The sequence below is a fragment of the Nannobrachium achirus genome (assembly GCF_963921795.1).
Source record: "Nannobrachium achirus genome assembly, chromosome: 21".
In the NCBI taxonomy this organism is placed as follows: Eukaryota; Metazoa; Chordata; class Actinopteri; order Myctophiformes; family Myctophidae; genus Nannobrachium; species Nannobrachium achirus.
The window spans coordinates 13,797,961-13,808,121 of record NC_137828.1 but is presented as its reverse complement, the minus strand read 5'-3'; the positions used below and the strand labels follow the sequence as shown (position 1 = coordinate 13,808,121).

The 10,161-nt window shown below is 42.7% G+C and overlaps 1 protein-coding gene across 1 annotated transcript in view; it reads right to left on the bottom strand.

Annotated features, from left to right (window-relative positions):
- Positions 1–10,161, bottom strand: part of LOC308306603 (retinal-specific phospholipid-transporting ATPase ABCA4-like) — a gene marked incomplete at both ends in the record, with an annotated part of 121,522 nt that overhangs the window by 80,866 nt on the left and 30,495 nt on the right. The gene's annotated exons all lie outside the window — the stretch shown is intronic.

The window sequence follows — 10,161 nt, the reverse complement described above, 5'->3', positions numbered from 1 at the left end:
TAGTTTTGTGCGACAGTCTTGTATGAAGCTGGGCTTTGCTTTACCAAAAGACGTACACATTTGAAACTTGGAGATACGAGGTTTCTGCCTGACAGTGACGATATTTTAGTGATTATGTTGCGAGGAAAACGTTGAGATAATAGCCATTTTGGTTAGAACTGGCTGAAAATAACTTCAACTATTTCAAGTTTAAAATGATACTAAATATTTTTTCAAGTGTCCAAATAAATTCCAAATATTATCAAATGATCTCGCGGCAGCCCTGGACTGCCGTCGCGGCACCCCAGGGTGCCCCGTCACCCACTTTGAAAACCCTTGTAGCGGGGCAGTTAAGGAGAACAATACTTCAGTTCTGGAAAGAAGCACCAAAATTTGACAGAGTGTACCTCTTGGGTCATTCTTTAGAAAAATCACATTAGACACTTAATTTTCAAAATGGCCGCCAGTTTTAAAGATGGCCGCCTTTTCGGATATGTTTTATAGTACGCCAGCCAGTTAATATCGAATTTTCATAATATTAGAGTTGTTTTGTAGGTTTTAAAACATCCTGAGTTCATTTATTACACTTTTAAAGCAGCCAGAATAACCTTTCTGACTTTTGGTTGGGGTCTTTCTTCACCTGGGACCCCCCAGACAGACCCCTGAGCCTATTTCAGTAATCACTCTGCTCCTGCTCCAGAACAATGTTAAATTAGATCTAAAACATGCTCTGAAATAAAAAATGACTTGTAGCAAATAACAGAGGTCTTCCACGGGTGGTCCGGGACCCCTGGGGGGGTCCTCAGAGCTACTACAGGGGGCCTGCTAAATCTCGATGAGATTTTCTTTTTTTCTTTTTTACATTTGAAACTTCAAATGTTTTTATGTATCCTGGTTTTATGTATTGTACTTTGATGGTTTATTAGTATTCTCAGTATTATTTATAATGTTTTTGTGTTAAACAGTTATGGTTGACAGCTGTTACAGCAGGGATTGCACTAATGAAGGTATTGCAACTTTTCACTTTGGGCGCAGAACAACATTTCCATTTATTGCACTGCACTCACACTGACCACACACACACACACACACACACACACACACACACACACACACACACACACACACACACACACACACACACCTCTTTGTTATTGTCACCCCAAAACCCTCACCTTATCCTCACCTTATCCGCCCAAAGAGATTCACTACAATACAGTAATTTCAGACATGCAAGATATATATTCGTCTTCATCATCATCATATTCAATGTCCAACCTAATAGTGTTGACACAGTCTCCTCCATAGCATAGAGTGAAAGGCAGGTTATTTGAGCAGCTGCACCGTCCCTTACAACCTGCTTTGCAGACACATTTGATGAGCTCAAGTAGGCCTACTGCCTTTGGAGCAGGGAGAGCAAGAAATCTGACTGGAATATACCCTCCACTCTCTGAATTCCATCTATTTTCTTCGATTGGTGGAAGCACAGGGCAATTTGTCAGGTATGATTTATCCTGCATTGTGATGGAGTTGGCACGGAGGTAATGTGGTAGCAGCACGAGTTGGAGGTAGGATCTCACCCTCCAAGTTCTTTGACAGAAATAGTTCCCATCAGAGTAATCCCAGGGTTGTTGGACCTTTTGAACTGTAAACATGGCATGCAAAATGTTCCGACTGCAATGTTGATGGAAGCTCACCATTTATAAGCTCAGGAGGAATGGCCAATGACCTTTCCAAGGTCCTTGAAGTGGTTAATGGCTTGGTCATCATCATCATCATCAAGTAGGCATTGACCCATGTCTTTTTGGTGATTCCAACAAATGTTCTTCCCCAGTCAGCACCTGAAAAACTATGTACGCAAAGGAACCCTTAACATTTGTAACATCCAATAACTTGAACTCATTCGAATATATCAATTTCCTTTTTTTGTACCCCAGGCAAGGACTTGATAAGGAATCGGGGTATCAGCCTCTTCATGTGTTTGCACTTCCTAAAAATCATGTCCCTTGATGAAGGTATCATATTATGATGCCTACTTTGTCATACCTGACACATTGCCCTGAGCTTCCATCATTTGAAAAAAATAGATGGAATTCAGAGAGTGGAGGGTATGTTCCAGTCAGGTTTCTTGCCCTCCCTGCTCCAAAGGCAGTACTTGAGCTCATCAAATGTGTCTGCAAAGCAGTTTACAAGGGACGGTGCAGCTGCTCAAACAATAACCTGCCTAACAATAACCTGCCTTGCACTCCTCCCTGCAAATGCTATAGTGGAAACTGTCAACACTATTAAGGAGGACATGTATAGTAGTGAATTTCTCTGGGTACAATTATTGACCTTGTGCTCTTTAAGAGGATAGGGTGCGGGATTTGGGGTGACGATAACAAAGAGGTGTGTGTGTTGTGTTGTCAGTGTGAGTGCAGTGCAATAAATGGACATGTTAGTCTGCGTGCCCAAAGTGAGAAGTTGCAATACCCTAATTCTTGCAATCCCTGCAGTAACACCTGTGAACCTGTCTGTCTAACACAAAAATGTTATACATAATACTGAGAATACTACTAAAAAGTGTTTCAAATGTAAAAAACAAAAAAACAAAAAACAAAACAAAATAACAACAACTTCCCCATAAAGATTCGGCAGGCCCCCTGTGGTAACTCTGAGAACCCCCTAGGGGTCCCGGACCCCCTGTGGAAGACCCCTGGGTATTTGCTACTACTCATTTTTGCTTTCAGAGCCCAGTTACAACAACTTTAATGCTTCAGTTATGATCTAATTTAACATTGCTCTGGTGCAGGAGCAAAGTGATTACTGAGATAGGCCCAGGGGTCTGTTTGGGGGGTCCCAGGTGAGGAAAGACCCCAACCAAAAGTCAGAAAGGTTATTCTGGCTGCTTTAAAAGTGTAATAAATGAACTCAGGATGTGTTAAAACCTACAAAACAACTCTAATATTATGAAAATCGGACATTAACTGGCTGGCGTACTGTACAGAGGCAGCCATCTTGGAAACATGGCAGCCATTTAGATTTTTCAGTGTCTAACGTGTTTTATCATAGGAACAACCCCTAAGGAGTACTTGTGAAAGGTTTTAGGTTTCTTTCCACTTGTGAAGTATTTTAGTGCAAAAATGCATTTATCTGCCCCGCTATTGGTCTACAGTACACCAGGGGTGGGCAACTTAGATGATGGAGAGGGACACTGTATCTCCACATTCATTCCAATGGACCACATTGCATATTGCTACTGTCGAGCAAAAACCTCTCATCTCCAGTAAGAGTGGCAAAAAAAAAAAAAGACCATCTACTGTACAAGCTGGTCTACGATCTACAAGCTCAAAACGCGTCGCAGTTTAGCTACTTTTGAATTGGAATCCTGAATTATCTTCTGTTATTTTTTAATTGGAATCCTTAAATATAGCATTTTATACATATGTTAACTTTATGAACTTAAATACAAATACCGGTACATACATACAAAAAAATACGTAATATTGTATTACTACTATACTAGTCATTCAACTACTAATATAGACTGAAGAAGTTAAAAGCGGGTCAGGTTTGCATGTTTGGAATTGTAACAGCTGAAATCGATAGTATATCAGTATTCCGATATTAACCTGTGGGCCGTATTAAGTGAAGGTGGTTATGTACCGGTATGATCTACACCAGTGTTTCTCAAACTTTTTCGTGCCATGCATGGACCGCCAAATTGATACGTAACCACCATCTGAAATGTTTTGTGCCACGGACGCCCAGAAGAGAAGATTTATTATCTAAATGATTCAACGCGTCCGTGTTTTCTGTGAGCTTGTAGATGTGACTGTTTTTTAATAGCCAACGTATAAATGGATAAAGTGGTTAAAGCGATTGTGACACTACTAGAGGCTCGGCCGGCTTCGCCGGCCGATCATCTCGTGTCACCGACAAACCCCTCAGGCACAGGGTGGCTTTGAGCAGATTCCATTACAATTGGCCAGTTGTGCACAACCTGGCCAGATATTCCACTGCTGTGCACAGCTCTCCAGGCTAGTGCACAGCATTTAAGGGCAAAAATTACCTCATGTGACAATGCTGTTGAATTGGCTTGTAAAACCTCTGTCAGGGACTTAAAATGTTACATATATTTCTGTTGCTTAGTGTACTTTGTGAAACTATCAGAGGAGACTATTAATGACCTTTAACGGGCTTCACCTGTGGACATTCATTAATCAAGCGTGTGGACATACCACAAAGTGAACAGTCTTTTTCTTTTCAGCAGAGAAACTGGAGCTGATTTTCCTTTTAAACTGGCTAAAATAAAGGGACTAATGGTTTTTTCTGTAGCTTGCAAAAGCTTTTGCAATTCTGTTGCATTCTGTTAAATTAAAGTGAAAGTAAACTCCTTCTGCATGGAACGTCTGGATAATATTATTATTAAATCTGGAAACAGATTTCAACATTTAGGTGAGTTTGTGGCGCCACATACAGGGGACCTAGTTGCCTATTGGCTGTCCATGTCACATGGTAACCGAGCTAGTTTCATGATTGGGAGCGGCCGGTAGGGAGAATGTACGGAAAAATACCGCCCACCTCTATGCCGATTCGCTAACCGGCCCATTCACTGCAGCCGAGAACACAGCCTGCCCTGCAACGCATCCTGCTCCCCCCTCCCCCTTCCCCCCTCCTCACACACTCAGTCACTCTGAGCAGACAGCAGAGGGGGAGACCTCTCGATAGAGACAGGCTAAAAACAGCTTGGAAACAATTCGCTGCCACTGGATTAATAACTGATCATCAATACATCTCAAATAGGGATCTATACCTTTGGATGTTCAATTGGAGAGGACAACAGCAACACATTGAAATCCACGTTTTTAGGCTCCAACCGCTTGCATTTAGATCCAGAGAAATGCGATGCGATGCATGATCATTTGTCTTCTCTTTTTCCAGCTATCCTAGGCTGTGTAACGTTAGGTTAACAAGCTCGTTGACCTTCATTTGACATAGGCAATCGGCAGTCTGGCTTGTGCTGTGTGCATGCATTAGCCCAGATATCAAGTAATCATGATCTCCCCCTCATGCTAAAATTACTTTAAGTTCCACTTCTCCCCAAAATGTATTTTCCATCATGAATGACAAGCCTATACTATTGTTGCATTTAGGCTCTTTATTAAACTATAAGCCTGTGTTTTATTGCTACACAATAATGGTAAATAAAGTAGCTTACTCTAAAATAATCCATCCATCCATCTTCAACCGCTTATCCAGCATCGGGTCACTGGGGTAACAGTTCCAACTGAGATTTCTAGAGTTCCTTAATAATAATAATTAAAATAAACAATACTAATGATTATAATTGCGACCGTCAGGTCGCAGTTACTATGAAAACCTCCACCGCCTGTCTGTCCGTCAGTCTGTCTGTCACGTCACATCACACTTTTTTGCCCCTATCCATGAGAAATTTTCCACACACAATCCTTGTCTGCCAATCCACAACCTCCATCCTTCCAGGGACCCCCGCAGCACCAGGGACCCCCGCCAAATTTTTTAAAACACATTTTTGAATACTGCTCCTACAGTTTTTGCCCTAAAATCACACAAATCGCTACACAGTATGTCTACACTTATCTCATCGACATGGATCTGTCCCATATAGCGCCACCATCAGGTCGATTTTTTAACACATTTTTGGACCTAAACTTTTTTTTTTTTCTAAAAAAAAAAATTTTCAAACTTTTTTTTTTTTCAAATTTTTTTTTTTCAAACTTTTTTTACACTAACTTCAACACACCAATCCACCAGATTTTATATTGACTGTGTGTCAATTCTTGTTATTGTTGTTATTGGCTAAAAGTAAGCCTACTGAAATTGATTTGATGACCGAAGCAATAAGAGTTATGTTTAATAATAAGCACTAATTACTTAAACGTGACTATCTCTATAATCACTTCAATACATGGAGTGTATTTGCAGACAGAAACATTCCCACTCGGTCTCTCATTTGTGGGGGGGGGGGGGGGGGGGAGAATTTAATGAGACCTCTATTCACACCTTTCAACAAATAAAACAATGAATTAGCGATTTGCATAAAAGGACATGGGCCGTTGACACAGTTGATGTATCACGTTGGAGCGAATTATTAGATTTTATTATTGGAAAATTTAATATGTCACAATAATCTGACTCTAGTCTGTTCCTTTCAAATATTTAAGGGCAAAAGTTACCTCATGACAATGCTGTTGAATTGGCTTGTAAAACCTGTCAGGGACTTAAAATATTACATATACATTTCTGTTGCTTAGTGTACTTTGTGAAACTATCAGATGAGACTATTAATGACCTTTAACGGGCTTCACCTGTGGACATTCATTAATCCAGCATACGCACATACCACAAAGTGAACGGACTTAAAACGTGACTATCTCTATAATCACTTCAATACATGGAGTGTATTTGCAGACAGAAACATTCCCACTCGGTCTCTCATTTGGGGGGGGGGGGGGGTGTCTCTCTCCCCCCTCCTACTCCGTGAGGCTCTGTCATCTCTCCCTGTCAGCACGCAGGCAGCTGCTGTTACTGGGGGCTTTTACACCGCAAACGGTGACCTATAGAATCTGGTGACAATTCGAAAATTGCGGCGTGCGTGATTTGTTGTTTTATATACTGTTTTTAGGTGATTCACACAGACAGAGGAAATATACACTCTCTTTCTCTCTCTCTCGTTTCTCTCTCTCTCGTATTGGGTGCCCCCCAAAAGGCAACTAAATTAAATAGGTCCTTTTTTTGCTGTAAGCTGCTTCTCTCTCTCTTTGAGGGGCTGCGCTCTCTCAGGGGCTGTGTGTGTGTGTGTGTGTGTGTGTGTGTGTGTGTGTGTGTGTGTGTGTGTGTGTGTGTGTGTGTGTGTGTGTGTGTGTGCTGGCTACGCCCCCCTCGGTTGAAATTGGATCCGCCGGTCCCATAGCTGGGAATACGAGCCAATGGACGGCTATGGGCGGTATTATTCCGTACGTTCTTCTCCCTACCGTTGAGTTGAAGTTGAGTTGAAGTGAATGCAAAGTGGGCGTGAATGGGCTTGGAAGTGGGATGCGGCTCTTACTCAATTGTAAATATAAGATGTTAACTAATCTGCCTGGGGACCCCCTGGACCCCCCCAAATATCCCTGGGGGTCCCCAGACCCCACTTTGAGAACCAATGGTGTGCACTAAACACTCCATACACAAACACCACCACCCCCCCCCCCCCAACACACACACGCGCATGCATACAGTGTTGCCCCATGCTCTGTCTAATCTCATGCTACATACCGTTCCCACATTTGAAGTTCCTGTGAAAGCAGGCTTTGTAAAGACAACAACAACAACAACAACAACAAACACACACACACACACACACACACACACACACACACACACACACACACACACACACACACACACACACACACACACACACACACACACACACACACACTCTCTCTCTCACACACAGAATCCCTGCAAGCCGTTTCGCAAACACCCCAACAAGCAAGCGAACAGAACACCCATATGCACTCCGCGACGAATCGTCAAACATTTACTGCGCGCTTGTCGAAATTCTGCATTTGTTTGCGAGTGTGTGCTGATCTTCGAACATAATGTGGTGTGCTTGTGTTTTAGGCTTACAGTAAAAACAAATTCAGAAATTTGGCATTCATATTGTTTATATTGAAGTGTAAATATCGCCTTCATAAAATCGCCGTCCTAAAATGTTGATGTCCTCACAAGTATAGTAATAACAGTAAGACGCCTAAGGGCGACAATCGACCTAGGTCGTGCCATGTCTTGGCCATCTGGCCAGTGATGTATATCGGACCAGTTACCCATATACGGAGCGTCGGAGACCCCTGGTACCCATATATGGATATACATGTACTGTATGGAGATATGCTGTGAGAGCCCAAACATGCTTACTCAGTTATTAGTTATGTGAAAGACCTATGACGCCTATGGCATCTGACATCATACATACAATCCCTTTTTTGCCCATATGGAGATCCCTGTCTGTAGAACTGGCCACACAGATATGGGCTGTCTTGGACATCTGTCTTGGCCACATACAGTATGTGGATTCTGTTAGTGTGGTATGCCCATATATGGGCATTCCCATATGAAGTCCTGTAGATATGGGCTTAATATTGATGATGACATCAGGGATCTCCATATAAGGGTATAAAAGGAGTGTGTTAGTGTGGTTCCCCGGACATCTCAGTGATGTCAGAGGGTGATGTCAGAGTGTCAAACCGAGCGTAGACAGAGACCGTTTTCATACTAAACTATACAAATAAACCTGTGTGTGTGTGTGTGTGTGTGTGTGTGTGTTCGTGTGTGTGTGTGTGTGTGTGTGTGTGTGTGTGTGTGTGTGTGTGTGTGTGTGTGTGTGTGTGTGTGTGTGTGTGTGTTGTGTGTGTGTGTGTGTGTGTGTGTGTGTGTGTGTGTGTGTGTGTGTGTGTGCGTGCGTGCGTGCGTGCGTGCGTGCGTGCGTGCGTGCGTGCGTGCGTGCGTGCGTGCGTGCGTGCGTGCGTGCGTGCGCGTGTGTGTACAGTACTTATGTCAAGCATACCAAGGGCTATCGCCTCATTTGCAATCGGGAGAGGGAGGGGGGTTGAGGAAAGCGTGGAAAAGTACACCCCAATTAAACGCCTTCCTCCAGTGTGTGTCCGATCACAGGCGACAATGGGGACAATGGCGTCGGGACGGGGGAAAATGGGGGGGACAGGGGACGGGGTACATTTGGTGACAGGCGGACAGGGTTCAGCGTTCAGCCTGCTCAGTGAATCCCCACCTAAAGTTCCCACAAACAAGCGCTTCCCCCCCCCCCTCCCCCCCTCTCTTTTTTTTCTTTTTTTAACCCAGGGCAGCTAAAGAGAGGAGATGCGCTTCAGTGGGGCAGGTGTGACCACAGGTCAGACACTTTCCCCTGAAGATGGGATTGGTATTTATCATAGTCAAAGGGACAGGGCCCTAGAATACCACATGTCTAAAGCAGTGGTTCTCAACCTGTGGGTCGGGACCCCCAGATGATTAACTTAATGTGCAACATTGTTTTCTCACTCAGTAAACAAGTAGAGAAAGGTATCTGCAATAAAGCAGACAGCCCGCAACACTCCAAGTTAGATGAAGGCTTTTAGGTGCACGGCTCAATAAAGCATAATGAGAAAGAAGTAGTCGCCAGCACTCAAGGAATATCCTTTTTGCATGATTTTATTTACCTCAATGGTGGATGGACCAAGTCCATCCATTGAGGTAAATAAAATCATGCAAAAAGGATATTCCTTGAGTGCTGGCGACTACTTCTTTCTCACTCAGTAAACAAACCATCATAAAGTTTAAGTGTATAGAGGGTATCTGCATATTTCTAAAGTAACAAGGGGTCCAGTTGTGGACACTGCCATCCACTTCATTTGAGAACGATATTTTTTATCTTCAGCTTTATCTTTATCTTGCCCAGTGGGAATGACCCTTAAAGGACCTACACCATGAATTTTCACTTTTTCTATTTTAAAACCTTTTTTTGGTGTCCCACTGGCACCTTCTATCCTCACAAAGTCCTATTTCTGACAAGTGTGTCTTTCTCTGGTTTTGGGAAGACAGAGATGAGAAGCTCTCAGAACAGTGCTGTTCTGAGAATTGACGCGTGTGACGTCACACACGTTTCTGTTTAAAAAAAAATATATATATATATATTTTTTTTTTTTCAAAAAAAAATTTTTTTCTTTGGAAAAACCCCACTAGATGCGCCACTGAGCAAACAGAGGCCGTTTTTGGTATTGCAGCTGGAGAGCCTCATTATAGTAGAGCTAGAACAAACAAAGGAATGGTCAGAGTGTTTGTTGAGGGTTAAAACCTGTCTAAGACTCAATTTTGAGCATATATTTATACAAAAAATATAGTTTTAAAAGCATGGTGTAGGCCCTTTAAATTGGGTAACATCCACAGGCACAACACCAGATAGGAAACATCCATGATCTGGTACCGCCCAAATATAGAACAAACGTAGGAAAACCTACTGCTCTGCCAGAAAAATGGGGAATGCCCTGGCACCAACCATTAAAGGATCACTGCTTTCTTTCAAAATGTCTGTCAGGTGACCACAACCGAAGGTATAAATGTCATTTCCTGTAATTTCCTTTTGTTGATGATAAAACTGACCTGTAAAAGAGCACACTTGGT